This window comes from Misgurnus anguillicaudatus, chromosome 13 (assembly GCF_027580225.2).
Source record: "Misgurnus anguillicaudatus chromosome 13, ASM2758022v2, whole genome shotgun sequence".
Classification (NCBI taxonomy): Eukaryota; Metazoa; Chordata; class Actinopteri; order Cypriniformes; family Cobitidae; genus Misgurnus; species Misgurnus anguillicaudatus.
The window spans coordinates 19857035-19875318 of record NC_073349.2 but is presented as its reverse complement, the minus strand read 5'-3'; the positions used below and the strand labels follow the sequence as shown (position 1 = coordinate 19875318).

The 18284-nt window shown below is 37.7% G+C and overlaps 1 long non-coding RNA gene across 1 annotated transcript in view; it reads left to right on the top strand.

Annotated features, from left to right (window-relative positions):
* The first annotated feature begins 828 nt into the window (after nucleotides 1-828).
* The window catches only part of LOC129430868 (uncharacterized), a 41916-nt gene continuing 24460 nt past the window's right edge, over nucleotides 829-18284 (top strand). The window contains exons 1-2 of the long non-coding RNA XR_008639662.2: nucleotides 829-936; nucleotides 1626-1870. This is a non-coding gene — a long non-coding RNA (uncharacterized lncRNA). The remainder of the gene's footprint in view (nucleotides 937-1625; nucleotides 1871-18284) is intronic.

Sequence of the window (18284 nt, the reverse complement as noted above, 5' to 3'; positions counted from 1 at the left end):
TGTGACCATCTCTAAATGCTTATCTAAGTCATCAAGAGTTTCTAGACTTTTTAAGTCGTAAAGTGAGATGAGTATGTTTGGAAATTGAGCGCACAGCTCTGTTGGCTACTGATCGAGCTGAGGGGGCAGAGGCTGCGCCTGCCCTCCTGAGCTCAACAGCGCCCCACATTGTACATTTGTGGTAAAAAAATGGAAATGCAGCGAGCCTTAAAGGTATAGTTCACTTTAAAATGAAATTTCTGTCATTTACTCATCCTCATGTTTTTCTAAACCTGTATGAATGATTTTTTTCTGATAAACACAAAATAAGATATTTTAAGAAATGATGGTAAACACACAGCAGATAGTCACCATAGACTTCCATAGGAGGAATAAAAAAATATGATGGACTTTAATGGGTACCGTCAACTTTGTGCTTACCATCATTTATCAAAATATTTTCTTCATTTATCACAATACTTTCCTACTATGGAAGTCAATGATCACTATCTGCTGTGTGTTTACCATCATTTTTCAAAATATCTTCTTTTGTGTTATCAGAAAAAATAAATTCATACAGGTTTAGAACATGTTTTTTTTTACGGCTGGAATTTGTAAACATAGGCAATGTCAAAACGAAGTTTCTTTCAAAACCACAGTTGTTTTGTGTTTACAAAACAATCCAACAGAGGGCACTACTTCATCACTTTACCACAAATTCACCATGCCCATAATTTCGTGTTCGGCTTCATGCTGTGCTGCGCAGAACAACCTGCTTTTTGACATCACAGTATCGCGAGAGCGAATAGAGGGCTTTACTTTGGAATCGCTCTCGCGGTACCATTATGTCAAAAAGCAGGTTGTTCTGAGAGCGCAAGAAGTCCACCACACCTAATAATAAACTGTTTTTGACCGAGGACTCGCACTATGAAGTACGTATTGGAGGATGAATAGTAGGTAGTGATACTTATTTAAAAACAATCAAATATATTCAATTGTTTGACATTAACGACATCTCCGTCTTTTGGGCAAATGCTGAGACGACGAGCCACACTTCAAACAGGTTTCAATGCCATTTGACTTTATCCGCATTATTTTTTTTTGAATTTGTCCTCATAAAATTGAGTATGCTAGTATTATCGGTTTATGTTCCCAGTAAACACTAATCCTTCCTGTAAGTAATTATCTGAGAACACAATATAGTTAGCTGATATCTGTCTACCAACAGTACATCAGGTTTTTGAGGATGTTTTGGCAGATATGCTATGATGGGTGGTGTAATGGTAAAGTGCCGTAAATTGAAAAACCCGTTTGAAATTTAAACTTAAGGCATTCCCAGCATGGCCTTGAGCAATGCAGTAAATCCCCATCTGTTCTGGAGTGCACAATGATTGTTCATGTGCCCTAACCAAACCGCTCTATGTGTATTAGGTAAGAGCATGAAAAAACACAGTGTCACATGGTGCTACTTTTTTATTTGTCTCATGTTTATTTCTGATTCATTATTAAAAAGTCAAATAATTCTATATATATTTTAAGAATGCTGTTAAGGGAATAACGTCATTCTTTTAGGATCTTTAATTTGCTAGACTTACAACTAATACTGAAAAAATCTTCTAATTCCCATTCACAACATTACATCTCAGAGCTGAGGGGTCAGGTGTGTGAGGCTCATGTGCAGGATGGATGGACCATGAGGTTCTACAGTGATGTGAGCTCCAAAGTGAGTGCCTTGCCGGACATCTGCTGCTCTTGCATCTCACAACCCGGCCCATCTGGCCCAGCCAGTTTCCTCATGCCAGGAAGATTCTTTTTCCAGCCTTTCTTTTTCGCTCTCATCATTCACATTTCTAGAAGAATATGAGGACCATCAGATCCGAATATTTGGAAGGTAGGCTACTACTTGCTTGGGTGAACAGGATAGTGTTTAAAAATATTCAGTATGTTTTTAAGAGCCCCTATTTACTTTTTTGTGTGTTAGTGTGTATAACTATATGTTAACCATCTGCAAAGTTACAAATCCCAAAGTCTACAATGACTACAGTATCGTCTCAAACACGAGTTTGGAACAGTGTAGAGTAGCGCTTGTTTGTTGTTTCTATGATCACAAATACCTGGTTTTATGTTTTAGTATCCTACCTTACCAATCTGTTGCAATCTGCTCATGCTGCGCTGGCAAAGGTGATCGTTCAGCTTGGTCACCTGTATTTTCTGGATCAGATTCGGGCTTGTATTGATAAGGTAGTAAAGACACATTTATTTCCTATTGGGAGGGAGCTGATTTCCAAATATGGCAAGGAGCGTCACATTTTCGTCACATGCCTAAGGTATTTGGCCAATCACAACACATTTGATAGCTGGCCAATTGGAGCATACCGCATTTTACCGAGCTTTGTACAAATCAATGCATTTAAAAAAAGACGGGGCATAGAGGAGAAACAATAATGTATGGTATTTGGAAAATAATGTGTTTTTAAGCATAAACCACAGGAACACAGTACACCAAACACACACACACACACACACACACACACACACACACACACACACACACACACACACACACACACAAAAACATTATTTTAGCAACATAATAGGGGCTCTTTAAAGGTTTCTTGTTGTTGTTGTTGTTGTTGTGTGTGGAAGTTACCAAAATAATATTGAACAGATATGCCCACCAGTCTGTTTCTGTGCCAATCAGGGTGGGCTTTTCAGAAAAAATGGTCCAAAAATTGTCCAAGCTATCATTTGGGCAGTATGCTTTAAAACGGTCCTAATATGCACTCTTTGGTACCAATATGTTAGCCTGGGTGCCAGCCGATCTTAGCCCCGCCCACAAGAATGTGAAGACGGGAAGATCGGTCTGGCGTTTCTCCGTTGAGGAGCTACTATGCTCAGACAAATGCTGGTCGAACCAATCAAATTGTCAGGGCGGGCTTTATACGATGATGGACAGATAATCAACAGTAACGTAATGAACCACGTCACCAAAGAGCGCGTGTGTTGAATGGCTGCCGCTGTAGAGTTCAGATGTGTGGATTCTGACATTGAGTCTGTTCTAAAAGATATCGACAGAGCATTGATTTTAAAAGAGGAACAGAGAAACGCGAGCAGGGCATTTGTTGATGTTTTTGCCGTCCTTCCTATTCGGCAAAAGTTGGTCGCAACTGAAATGGCTAACGTTATCACGGCGATGCAACTCTGCGTGCACGACGAGATGGATATAATTAGCGGTCGTTGCCAGCTTCTTTTCGGAAGCCCGGAATCGTGGTTGCTGAATAATTGGAGGGACATGCTAGGCTCCAATATTTTCAAGCCAACGTAATGGGTATTGTCGTGGATGAAGTTCACCTAACGTACAAATGGTAATAGATAGTCTTGCTCTGACTTAGTAAATACTTCATGTTGTGATAAACGAAATGTTGTAAACATAATAGGTGTTGATGTTCATTCGCTAACTCAGTATAATCAGTGTCATTGTAGCGAAGTAACTAGCAGTTCGGTCAGGCTGTAAAAGACGTAACGTACGTCACACACTCCGTTGCTCTGATTGGTCGTAGGTCTATCCAATTGAGTGCAGAGGCATTTTTCGGTTGAGACACGCCTCATAATTATAGCTCAATGGAGCGGTATCAGACTCAAATTCTGACTAGAATTGAGTATGACAACGTCAGGCTACCAATATGTACCTTTGATGTACGAATATGATCTCATTAGGTTCGAATGTGTACTTTGAAATCATGTGTAGAAAGGTCTGCTCTGCAAAATTGCCGGTTCTGTGATTTGGTCTTTGCTCCACATGTCTAATTCCCAGGGCAATCTCTCTCACGTCATTACCCATCTGCCTGTATTAGAGTACAAGGGGGCAGGGAACCATTGAAATAAACCCAAAATGCAAATATTGAGAACAAATTGAAAGAAATATCTTTGTGATTGTAATTTTCTAATTGGATAAATCAAAATGGAATAAGAATAATGAAGAAAACAAACAGCATTGTGAACAATGGTGGTAAATAGGACCTCCAACAGCGTGTAACCATTGAGATTCATTGAATCTTGCCCGTTTGGCACAGAATGACAATCAATTGTGATGGCTGAGCTAGTTGCGACCTTCAGCTACCAAACTTTTCTCTGTCTCTGTCTTCCCATGGCTCTGTGCAACATTGTGCAGTGTTTTATGAGATTTTGGCTTTGACATTTCGGTGCCTTTCTCTACACAGAAGCTACCTTGTGCCCCCTTCCCGCTGCACTCTTTAATTATACAAGATCTGGGCTCGGACAACCTTGGCATGCAGCTTCTCTCTCTTTGATTCTCTTTGTCTTTCTCTCTTTATTTCACTCTAGCATACTCTGTAGCATACTTTGGCAGGAATAGAGTACACGCCTTTTATTGAAGATGTTTGAAAAAGTATTTGTACCCTATACGATCTTCCATCTTGCAGATGGGCTTAGACCTGCTTGAAAATGCTTGCAATGCAAATCATACATGAATTGTGTTTGCATTTCATGCACAGAAGAATAGTAAGAATACTATGGTAGTGTGCTAATCTGAATACAGGCATATAAAAATAGGTTTTGTCTTTTGACTTAGATTGGTGCAGTGGGGAACCTTCAGGGCCTTCTACGCCTTCAGAGAAGGCCTAAAAAATTTATAAAAATATTTTTTATTATAATAATACAAATAAATAATATTCAATAAAAATATGTTTTTACATTTTTTTATTTCTATTTAATTCAATTTAATACAATACATGTAATATATTTTCTCTCATCTATGTTCTAACGTTAAGCTTACTGTCAGGTTCATGTCATGAAAACATCTAATCCAATCAGAATCGTCTGTCTCTATTAAGGCCCGGTTATCTGGCTCATCCATTGGTTAGGACTTCATGAATCCCAGGGAAGGCCAAGCTATGTGTTTTGGTGTGGAGAGTGACGGGCAAATCGACCAATCACGTTTTGATTTCAAGTGGGCGGGCAAAAAACAAAACATTGTAAGCCTTCATGAAGTCCTAATCATGCAACAAACTGGATGCGAGCTGCCATAAAACACGAAAAGACGAAGATCATAGACCGTTAATATTAATACAGTCTAATGGCCCGAATTTCTGCGGTGAGAGTGGTTGAGGTAAATGGCGGAAAACGTGATTGACGTTGTGGCTAGCTTGATAGGGCTGAGGTAAAAACGAAATAACTTAAGCGCGTACTCGTGAAGAGCACAGCTGGGAGAAGCGCGTGCAGAGGAGCCTGCATATGACGCGAACACGAGAAAAATAATGGGTTCAATTATACTTTTACTTCCTGACAGTTTCACTTGTTACGCGAGGATATAGTAATGACTGACAGACGACGCCGAATTACATACAATATCATTTCCTAACTAAATCTGAGAGAATGCGAAAACATTCAAATATTTTTTACCTCGCTATACCCGACAACAGTTATAAGCCACAAGGAGGTGCACTGAGAACGCAGGGTGCTATTATTCCCCTTATGAAAAAGATTAACAAGGTATCCTACAGCTAAATATATATTTCCAAAAAATAAAAAACAAATTAAAGAACTTAATTTAAGCTTGTTAAATGCAAATTTACAGAGCCCCTGTCATTACAGAGCAGCAGTCTGTATTTGTGTTTATCAGTTAGATTAAAGTAATTTTAAACTTTAAAACTGCATTTAAAGGCAGACATGCCCATTCTGTAATATAACTTTGCGTGCTCAGATATTTTACACGTTCACTGTATGATTTAACGAAATACGAATAGCCTAGTATTATGGATGGAGAGGCATTTGCACTTCATTGCATATTTTGAAGGCCCAGCTGAAGTACCCACGGTTCGCCACTGGATTGGTGTATGGCTTTTTTCTGCCCAATTTAACAGAGGCCCATAGATTCTGCTGACAGATTTACAGATGGACATTAGGGCACGAGAACAGCTCTGGCAAGGGTTGTGTTTTGGCTCGGTTTCCAGAAGACAGATTGAAGAGACTGCTCGAACTGTTATTCATTACTTAAAGCCTGTTATCACTTGTGACAGTTAAAGGCATTATGATTATTCCTCTGTGTGCAAGAGAGATTAAAATTAGGGTCTGTAATTGCCTCTTAAACCTATTATTAAATAACTATAGAGGAATGTCAGTTAATAGACCGGCCATCACTGGGGTAAATGGGTCAGAGAGGAATTATGCATGCGGGATGATGGAATGGTGATTTTTAACACTATGGTTGGGTGGTTTCCCGGACAGGGCTTATCCTAGTCCCAGACTAAAATGCATACATTTTTAGTCAGTCATGAATTTTGTGTTATAATACCATTTATAACCAGGCCTAAATTGGCCATAGGGAGGACCAGGAGAATTCCCAGTTGGCCGGTCTGCTTTTTGACTATGAGGGCCGGTGTTGTCATGCCACCGGGTTGAAGGTTGCTGTCCCTAGGGTGCCAGCACTCACAATATTATCCAGCCCCACTCACGTTATTTGCGGGTGGGAGATGTCACCACCGCTTTATGCCCACGTTGATTTTGTCCCGACTCCGAGTCCCGACCACTTGTTGGAAGAATTCTTGCATTAGGGTCCATTAACATCTAAAATGCATGGCAAACACAGGATGCGATACTTTCTTCTGCCTTTTAAAGCTTGCCTGTAAACATGAGTTTTGTTTCAGACGCATTTATATTTCCACATTTATTTATTTATATGTTTGAGCGTGCGTCTAGATTATACAATAAACTTAAGCACGACTTCATACGAACAGCCTCTAAAAGTAATTTTTTTTAAATCTAAGTCATAGATGTAACAATGAATCGTCATTATCATCTTTTGCAAGCAGTGGCGGCTGGTAAATAGGGGGAAAAAAGATACTTTAACATCTTACCAAAAATATATAGTGTAAATAAAAAAATTATAATATTAATTAACAAAATAATAACAAACTAAAATTATTTTGTTGTACTATGTCACTTAGTCATATTATATTTTATTTAAAAAAATCAAAACTAAGTTCGTTGTGTGTCGTGTGTGTGTCTGGGGCGCCACCCAAACGAGTGTGTATGCAGGTAAAAGCATGTGACCAGAGGCTCAGCTCTTATTGGCTTGTTTCAGATCCACCTTGGGGCGCAGCACTGTGCGCCCCAAACCTTCCCACTTTTGTTGTTAGCAAATCAATATTGTTTTTATGTTTTTGACCTCATGTGATTGGATCGTTTTCAGAGTCTGATTGCAGATTGACATGTACTGCTAGTTACAGTACTGATCAGTGAAAGCAAGTAAAATATCTCGAGATAAAATAAAAAAATATTTCTTGTTAAAAGCATGTGACCAGAGGCTCAGCTCTTATTGGCTTGTTTCAGATCCACCTTGGGGCGCAGCACTGTGCGCCCCAAACCTTCCCACTTTTGTTGTTAGCAAATCAATATTGTTTTTATGTTTTTGACCTCATGTGATTGGATCGTTTTCAGAGTCTGATTGCAGATTGACATGTACTGCTAGTTACAGTACTGATCAGTGAAAGCAAGTAAAATATCTCGAGATAAAATAAAAAAATATTTCTTGTTAAAAGCATGTGACCAGAGGCTCAGCTCTTATTGGCTTGTTTCAGATCCACCTTGGGGCGCAGCACTGTGCGCCCCAAACCTTCCCACTTTTGTTGTTAGCAAATCAATATTGTTTTTATGTTTTTGACCTCATGTGATTGGATCGTTTTCAGAGTCTGATTGCAGATTGACATGTACTGCTAGTTACAGTACTGATCAGTGAAAGCAAGTAAAATATCTCGAGATAAAATAAAAATATTTCTCCATATAAAATCACCATTTAAGGCAGGGGTGGGCAACTCCTGGTCCTGAGGGCCAGTGTCCCTGCAGAGTTTAGCTCCAACCCTAATCAAACACAGCTGAAAAATCTAATTGAAGTCTTTAGGACTGTTTGGAAATGACATTCAGGTGTGTTCGATTAAGGTTGAAGCTAAACTCTGCAGGACTGTGGCCCTCGATGCCCACCCCTGATTTAAGGGATTAAGGAGCTTGGACTAGGGTTGCCGCGGTGACGTAATTTTCCCACCGGTTAATCAGCGCGTCACAAACACGGTGATACCGGTGTCACCGTGTGGGAGGGGCTTATAAATGCGCATGCAGACGTGCACATTTTACTTTCACTTTTGAATTACGCAACTGTTTAAATGCAGTGCTTGCGTACGCTACGTTAAATTGCGTATGAATTTGCGTGCAATGCGAGTCCAACAGCTGATTTAATTAAGTGCTTGAGTCAATGTGCGCAGGTAATTCTCAAAGAACCAGCCAGTCCCAAGCAGAGCAACCGGCTACTTCTCCAAGCGCTGCTACTTCTCCAAGCGCTGCTTGAATGATGGGTTTATTATTTTTCTTGATGATAAACACAACAACAAAACGATCTCGCTTATATTAAACATCATATATTTATATTATTAAAAAAAACGAGTAAGCACGCGGCTTCTGCCTTCGTCTGGTCAGTCAGCTTGCCTCGCAAACTCTGACAGGAATAAATGAAATCTCACCCCTGGTTCTTTGTGACGTTAAACGGTTTCCGCTCCGTTTAATACAGCCACCAGACACATTCTTTTGGCTCTCTCTAACTAAATTTTTAATTTACACAAAAATATCAAAACGACGGTGAAAGACGGTGTCGCGGTGGGCAAGTGATCTAACCGGTGAGAGGCTGAAGCACCGGTTATCACCGTTTCACCGACTATCGCGGCAAGCCTAGCTTGGACCAGATTGACCAGCAGGAAGTGATCGCGGTCGAGTTTACACTGTGTGCTTATCCAGCACTCATGGCAAACGGAGTTGGTTAACATTAGCTGGATGCTATGTAAGTCATGCCTTTTATTGTTTTCCCTGTTTCCAATTTCAAAGTCTGCGAGATAGACTGCGTAAAATTTTCTGGCGCATTTGAGCTGCCTTTGCGTAGACATGATGCTCAGATGATTACCTGGGTTAGGGTTAGGTTAGGTATATTCTGTATATTTCGTGACTTGGTCAACTTTGTTGCTTCCAAATGGAGTTTAAAATAGCACCCAGAAAAATCCACTGTGTTTAAGGGAACTTTGAGCTTTTTGACTCTGTTGTAAGGGAACATGTGCTTCTTTACCTAAACAATTAAAACAAATGTAACTTATAAAATAAAATCCATTAAGGTGAAATTTACTTAATTATTTAACAAATGTTTCTTGTATTATTAAGTCAAATTTATTTGATTTTGGTAGGTAAGTTACTTTAAAAAGTTTGTGCAAATTGTTACTAGGATTTTATTAAGTAAATTTTACAAGTGTGTTCCCTGCAAACCCACACTGTAAAAAAAGATTTGTAGGTTCAACTTAAAAAAATAAGTTGCCTTAAAAGTTTAATTCCATTCGACTTAAAAATATTGTGTCAACTAATATTTTTAAGTTAAATTAACACAAAAAAGGCAACCAGGTAACTTAATTTATTAAAGTAAAGCAAAGTAAGAGTAACTTTTTTACAGTGCACAACCTTCACGCTGTTAACACAATGCTTTGCACTGTTCCTAGCTGTCACTGGGGCCCCTACACTTAGTAAAAAGGTAAAATAAATGCTTGTTTTACAATCAATGAGTAATCATGTTAAATTATCTGGATTATATTTTTTCAATAATCGAGGAGCCCTAAATTGAATAGAGTATTTGTTATAATACCATGCTGTAGCCTTGATAACCTCATATTTTATAAACTTCATTCATTCCTTTTTGGGTTTTCTGGTGATGCATGTCTTAATAAGACTGCCTTATTTGCAACCCCAGTTTTAGGCGTTTAGCTTAATCAGTTGTGAAGAAGATTGTAGAGATGGCCCATGAAGCTGTATTGATAAAACCGTAAATATGTTTGCTATAGTACTAAAGGCGGGTAGGCATGCAAGTATTGATGGTGGCAGTCACCTGAAAAGACATTTGGACTAATTAATTTACATTGGCAACAGTTTGCTGTGCGTCTATGAGGCTGTTTACACTTGGCATTAACATGTGTTTTCGTCGATCGGATCACAAGTGGACGACGTTAATGCCAGGTGTAAACGGTGTTCAAAACGTTTTGAGCTCGTCCACTTTCGACCACTTTCAACCACATCCAGAGGTGGTCGAAACCACTTTCGATCGGATCGCTTTGGAGTTGCGGAACGCACATGTGGTTGAATGCGTTCGAACAGCCACACGTGACCGCCTTCTCTCCGCCCATTTATCTAATTTGAGGTATTAAACACAAGTTTTACGTCTTTTTTGACTTCTGGCGTGAACATACGGTGAACAGCGCTATTTTTAGCCTTTCATTGATAAAACTAAGCGGCTGATCTCCGTAGTTTCGTTTTGAAAGCGTGTGAAAGTTGCGCGATCCTATTTCATCAATTGCGCTGAAAATTCAAAGAAAGCTCTTACATACTCATGTACAAAACACTGTTTACTTGCTAAACAAGCAGTGCACTCCGACATAATATTAGTTTGCGTCCATATAAACTCATAATTACTCCCGCTCGTGTTTGAATGACAGCAGAGAGACTCGCCCACCGTCTCACAGACCACCCCCTCATAGTATTCAGCACAGAAGCGGTCGAAAGTGGACAAAAGAGAAGGATTTAAATAACAGGTGTACACATAATGTGTCTCTCTCGACCACTTGTGATCCGATCGATGAAAACACATCTTAATTCCAAGTGCAAACAGCCCCTATCTGTTGTATCAATACCAGCGTGTTTCAGATCCACAAATTGAACTTTAAACATGAAGAGGTCAGACTCAAGGATATTCATGACTCATGAGCTCTGTATCCTGTCCAGAGTAGAGGCCATTCATGTGATTTTTAGCTCTGTTTGGCTAAATCTTTGGTTCTGGGATGAAAACATATCGCTTGGTCTACTGACCAGACAGAAGATAGTTTTAAGTTGCTTGAGGTGAAAGTACTTTCTTCTTCTTCACGCCATTCCAGCTTCTACAGCTATATTCCTGGCAAGAACCAGTTAATCCATACACAAATTTTATTCAGACAAGTTGATCCATACACAGGTTGGGGGAGGGACAATTTGGCATCTCCGGTTTGGCTAACGTGCATGTTTTTGGCCTGTGGGAGGAAACCGGAGTACCCGGAGTAAACCCATGCTGACATAGGGAGAACATACTTCTGTTCTGCATTTGCCTTTTTCTATTAACATAAATATTATATTTTTATATGAAATTCATAATTTTTTATGCCTCTTTTTTCAAAAGTAATAAAGATCAATGCCACACAAACTTCACAACTTGGCTAACAGGGTACAACTGTGAATTGTAAAACAGCAGCAAAGCATCAAGAAAGCAAAATCAACTCCCAAATAACAAAAATGAGTTGTTTATAGATCAAGCGAACAGTACAGAACATAAAGTCCCTGTGTGTTTCTTGCATAACCCCATTTAAGCTCACTTTGTGCTTCACTTGCCATAGTTTTGTGAGTACATGGTGAAATATCCTCCAAGTGCTCGCCCAGGGAGTGTGAATCCTAATCGCAAGCCTGTCATTGGGATTTAACATCAGCTAACTCACCAATTCCTTTATTCTTAGCCTTCCAAAAGAGCTCAATGTTTAAAATGTAACAGCGGTTGGGTAAAATATAGACAAACGAAACAAATGGGATATATGAACCTAGAAAATGTCCACATTTAACATATGTTGAAACAGCCCAACTAAAACACAGTGATCGGGTTTGTCCATTTTTCCAACCAACCTGGCATTTTTAGAGTTTACAACATCAGAGCAGGTTTCTGCTTATCTCATGTTAAACTTAAGTAACCAATAGAGTAGCATTACATCCTTTTATAAATCCAAAGAGTCTTTAGTTTTATCTGATTTATAAGAGACAACAACTATACCCACTGGTGTCAAAAGTATTCACATTCATTACTTCGGAGAAGTATAGATACTAGGGTTTAAAAAGACTTCTGTAGAAGTTGAAGTATCAACTCAAGCTTTTTAGTGAAACTTGAGTTCACTCAAGTGTAAAAGTAGGCTACTGGTTTCAAAACTCCTTAAAGCAGGGGTCTCAAACTCAAACTGGCTTGGGGCCATTTCTAAGACAGACATTTCATCGGGGGGCCGCAAATTTTAACGTTAAAAAAATACTATATTTCTGTAAATGTCATGTTTATTTTCTATTATTTAATGTATAATAATACTTGAAAATAAGCAGTGGTTTTATCTTTTTAATATACATTATTTTATAAAAGTAAGTATATCTTTTCTTAACCTTATCTTAAATAACCTAGACCTATAAGTTAATTCCATAAGACCTATTAAAACTTTTCACTAAACTAACAAAGTTAATTTCTGTATAGATTTATAAACTATTATAAAAAAATGTTTTTTATGTTTCTGTTTGGATTTATTTTGGATTGTTTTCAGTCATATTGACTTCATTATGTTCTTTATTATTTCAGTTTTAATGAATTTTCTAACATATGTGGAAAAATATTAAGTGAAAGTGATCCTAAAACTTTTGAATGGATATAGTCAATGTTACATAAGCTGGACAGTTGGACAGAAAAAAATAATAATACTGCTCTATGTGTACTTGAATAGTAAGCTACATAATAATATATTATACTTCATTATATATAGCAGTATACCTACTTTTATCTTCTGTACATTTCTCCTCATCTTTTCTCTTTTCTTAACCTGGGCACTCTTTTCTTATCTATAGTTTAAAATGTGTTGCATACATCTACCGCTTTGCCTCCCTCCCTATGCGGTGTCTCTATTAGATGCTGTGACTTGAGGTGAACTAACCCCACCGCAGCTCAATCTTCTCTGAGTAACAGCTGATATCCACCCGGAAGTAACAAATCTTCTCTGTCCCGACAAACACTACAAAGTCCCGACCAGATTAACTGATCGCATGTTGACAAATGACAATGATATGATTGACGCGAGGTTCAGTTGAGGAATTAAAATCCGATCACGCATTCCGTTATCCTCGACATCAAGGACACGGAGCGCGCGCGGTTCATGGCTTCGTAGCAACGGGTGACGCGATCCACGCCACGAACTTTGGAAAGTAATGCTTTTACTCGTTTTAACGTGTTGTTAGACGCGACATGTGAACGAACTCTTAAACGTTTAAATCAAAAATCAAACGAATATAAAACAAAGTGAATAAAAATCTTTCTGCGGGCCAGATTATGTTATATTTTTGAAAGGTGACGCGGGCCGCAGAGAGGGGGAGGGCGGCCCGCAAATGTCCCGCGTGCCGGGAGTTTGAGACCACTGCCTTAAAGGAACAGTATGTAGGATTGTGGCCAAAACTGGTATTGCAATCACAAAACTTGTGGCTAAAACTGGTACTGCAATCACACAACTGGTGGCCAATACACAAAATGACAACATAAACATCAGTTGAGGGCTGCAACTCCACTTTTTAAATGACAATATCCTGGCCAGACCACTGTTGTGAGTGATATAAGTATTTGAAATGAAAATGTTTTCTTAATGTCTAGTTACATATCAGGGCCATTTTATGATTAATTGATATAAATTTCTTACATACTGTTCCTTTAAAGCATAAAAGTAAAAGTAATGTAAGGAAAAAATGCCATTAAGGACAAAAGCTTAGGGCCTATTCTGCACTACCCCACCTTCTCAAAAAAAAAACCTTTTCTAAAATGTTAATGTTGAAAAATTTGGGATGCACCTGTTTCAGCCACATATATGGCCATTAAAAACTAGGGCTGGGCAAAAAAAAAAAAGATTTTTCAATTAATCTTTTTTTATGTGGTCGATTCAAAATCGATTCATAAAAGCCATGAATCGATTTTTTTCCATACACTGTAAAAAAATTCTGTAGAAATTACAGTATTACTGGATATTACTGGCAACTAGCTGCCAGTAACTTACTGTAGATTTTACATTTATGTTATTTACTGGCAATAGTTTGTTCAAAGTTAAATGAACATTAAACATTTTTAGTCTTTATCTTCTACAGTAAGTTAATGCCAACCAGCTGCATAATTACAGCTAATTTTTTACAGTGTATGTATTTCCGCAAACATTAAACATAAGATTAATGTTAATCTAATTACAATTCTCCACTAGACTATTCTGACTTTTTTCAGCATACATTTTTCATCTTGCATCAAAATTGTATTGTATTTAACATAATTGTACGCATTTGAAAATTAGAGATGGGTTCTGTTTTAATGTACCCAAGTGTACCTAAAATACAAGAGTTTAATATACAGGTTTGTGGCTCTTAATTTCTTTTTATTGATTACCCTTGTAAACTTATGTTCACTGTTCTTTTTTTTATAAATGTAGTATTTGTATTAAATATATATTCATCGAGTTGAATCAAGTATAAAAATCCACCTGAGAATAAGAATCGAATCAAGAATTGAAATTGAATCAATTTGATAGCTTGTAAATCGAAATCGAATCGATCTGGAACATCTGAATCGATACCCAGCCCTATTAAAAATGCATTTTAGTACAATGCAAATACATTAAAGAACCATATATGTGTACTACTAAGCATTAACATGTTTCATGGAGCGGAAGATATGATGACTAGTTGCCTGTAAGTACTGTAATGGTGCAAAAAGTCAAACTTCAGAGGCATGTCATCAACAACCTTTATTGGAATGTAAATGTACATTGTACAATGTAATCTTGTACGGTTGTCAATCGCATTATCAAACGCTAATTTATTCAACGTCTCTCTCTCTACCAAACAAACTACTGTAGCTTAATTTGCGGACAACGAAGAGAAAGCACCCGTTTAATAAATTAGGTATAATAACTTTTAAGAAATAATCTGTTTTTAACCCCTTATGGTAAATGGACTGCATTTATATAGCACTTTTAACAGTCCTATGGCCCTCCAAAGCGCTTTACAATTTTGCCTCACATTCAACCATTCACTCACACATAGACGGCAGTGTCAGCAATGCAAGGCGCCATCCAGCTCGTTGGGAGCAGCTGGGGTTAGGTGTCTTGCTCAAGGACACCTCGACACTTGGTCAGGTGGAACCGGGGATTGAACCACCAAGCTTCCGATTTGTAGATAACCTACTTGAACCACTGAGCCACTGCCGCCCTTATGGGATGTTGGAGCCATTTTTGTTTTTGAGTCTTAATTTGGCTCATCTTTCTCTGTGTTTCAGCAAATGGAATGATTTTTGGTGACAAATCTCATATTGGCACACATTTTGAGAAAATGCTTTGAAATAAAAAAATGTATACCATGTGCAGATTTACTACCCTTTCTGGTTGTTAGTGTACAAAAAGCCACAAAATTAACGCGTGTAAGAATATAAGAAACTTTTTTCAATTTTTTATGTTGCATAAATCTGTTAATCAATCTAAGTACTGATTAAAACTGCCAAATGTTTACAAAAATTACAAAAAAAGACTTAACTGTTTAATTGCCAAGTTCGTAAGTGATGTCACTGATTTGGAAAAAAACACAAAATGACCAATTTTCAATATAAAAAGTGATTTTTTTTCCCTTTTTCATGATCTTGGGCATGTCAAAGATTAGTAAAAACATTGGCTTTGATACATTTTTAGTTTTTGTGTGCAGCATCAGATTAGATTTTTTTCTCCCTAATTAGTTGTTCGTGGCTTTTTTTGCCCCATTGACTTCCATTATAACGACATTTAAGCCATGACATCATAATCATGCATTATTGATTGTTGGTGGTTTTTCCTTTTGTAATGAGGTTTTTGTAATTTGTCATGTTTACTGTTGATCACCATGTGGCACCATTAACCCTTTAGTAGGCCTGTGCAAAAAAACAGAGCTTAATTTCTGGGTTGTACATTAAGTTATATGGAGTATAACAGCATATTATTGTTTATAAATTTATTATAAATATATATTTTTTTTTAAACTGCATACGGCACAGAAATACTCATACGTCATACGTCCAACTGCTTTTTTGACACTTTGCTTATGTTAAGCATGAGGAATACAACTCCTAAACATTGTTAATAAGTCAGAATGCATGAAATGGCTTTAACCCCTACCCCCCTTAAAGTGTTTTGACTGTAAAATAATGTATTTGTTTGATCATATTAAAGTCATGTGATCCATTTAAATATTTGATCAATATGGCAGCTGCATGCAGTACCAGCATTGCTGTGCCTGCTTTTCTCTTTAATAGCAATGTTACATATATGAAACTTACATACAATCATATGAATTCGTTTTAAGAATGCTTAAAAATGAGTATTTGACATGTTTAATAGCCCTGGTGAGTTGATCGGGTTATACAAGAATGAGTCATCATCAGTGGTTTACATTCCTCTTTGTTGTCTGGCAGGTTTAATTGCAGGACTCTGTGGCTGGTCATTGCTCGAGCGCTCCACTGTATTTCGTTGGTGGTTGGAGAGTTAGAATGAGAGTAAACCTGACTTATGACTTCAACACACAGCTTTGGGTTGTTTCTGCTTGGGTTGCCGTACACAATGCTCAATACTGTCACATTCTGCACATCACATTGCGCCGTCACCGCCACAGCCTTTGTGTGCACTGTTGCCTAGTAATGGCATGAGGGAAAGCACAATGTCTGTGTGCACATGTTTGTGCATCTTTGCTTTGGCTTATTTAATATCCTGTTTGAGTTACTTAGAGCGGGCGTGCGGATATTGTTATAATCGGAAACCAATATTTAATTAGAGCAGCATTATGAATTAATACTGTACGTGAAGATGAAAAACATGCCTACGTTTGCGATTACTCGTCCAGAGAGATAGCACAGAACCGCTTGATTTGCTTGACTGAATTGTGGGCAGGACATACCATTTAATGTGTTTGGATGTGTCCTAGAAACACAGAAGATTTTGGTGCTTCTTTAAAAAAAAATAAAACGGAAGAGTGAGTCTGGCAAAGCTTCAGGAACGTTAAACAATTGATCATGTCTGCATTTGCCCTATACAGAGTGAGGGGGTGGACAAGGTGCTCATGGGAAAACATGAAATCACGACACTGTCAGCCAGTTGCTGCATGATTAAAGCAACACACGAGATGTTTTGCTTGGATAAACAAATGTTTATATAAATATTATATGCATGTAATATTGTGCAGTATATAATTAATAATACATTTTGTATAATTAAAAAATATATATAAAGAATCTAAAACTTTTATGCAACACTAATTAATACTTTATAGTGTACTTTAGTGCTGGGCAAAGATTAATCGCGATCAATCGCATACAAAATAAAAGTGATTTTTTTGCATAATATTTGTGCGTGTACTGTGTCTAATTATTGTGTATATTTTACCACACATTCATATATTCATTTCAGAATTGTTTCACTTATATATAATTTTTTTTCATTTATTTTTAATATAGAATATATAAAAATATAAATAAATATAATTAAACATGTAAATGTTTCTTAAATACATACATGAATGTGTGTGTATTTATTTATGCATAGTAATTACACACAGCACATACTCATATATTATGCCAAAAATCACTTTTATTTTGTATGCGATTAATCGTGATTAATCTTTGCCCAGCACTATTTATAATACTAATTAAAGGTAGCCTACCAGATCAGTCTTATAGAGAATGAGACGTGGTGCCCCATTTATAAAGCGTGCGTATGCACAGATTTGATCGTAAAGTGTGCGCAGGCAAAAATCCACGGCAAAGTCCATATTTATAAATGTTGATGTGGAAAAGTGCTTAGCGCCACGTCAGGGTCTGAGCAGACGTACGCACTTTTGCTTGTCTGATTGCTGCAGGTTTTTGGAAATATAAGCCATTCTTGCTGTTTGAAATTGGGTTTAAACATTGACAAGCGCTCTTTTATATGTCTGACATTAATTACGCATTGTTTAAAGGCGGAGATCTGAAACTGCTCGGCTGCGCACACAAGTTCAAGTTCATTTGCGATTTATAAATTTGAAAGGGGTACGCGCGTTTTCTGCGCTTACGTTTGGTTTATAAATCACACGTACGCATTTTTATTAAATGATCGTAAGATCAAATGTAGGATGATTTTTACGCAGCATTTTATAAATGAGGCCCCTGGTCTGGAAACCATACGCTCATTTTCTCGTATTTGAGGCGTGATTTACGAATGCCCAAAGCCGTTTATTGGGCGCTACGAATGTCTATCAAATGCGTCTGTACGTAGCTCATAGCCAATCGTTTTAATTACACCAGATGACGTATGTAGAGCCACATAAATTCAAACGTAACTTTTATCAGTACTTGCACACAGCTGAAAGCTATGCAACTAAACCGGTAGCTGTATACAGTGTTGATATTGAAAAGCAACACA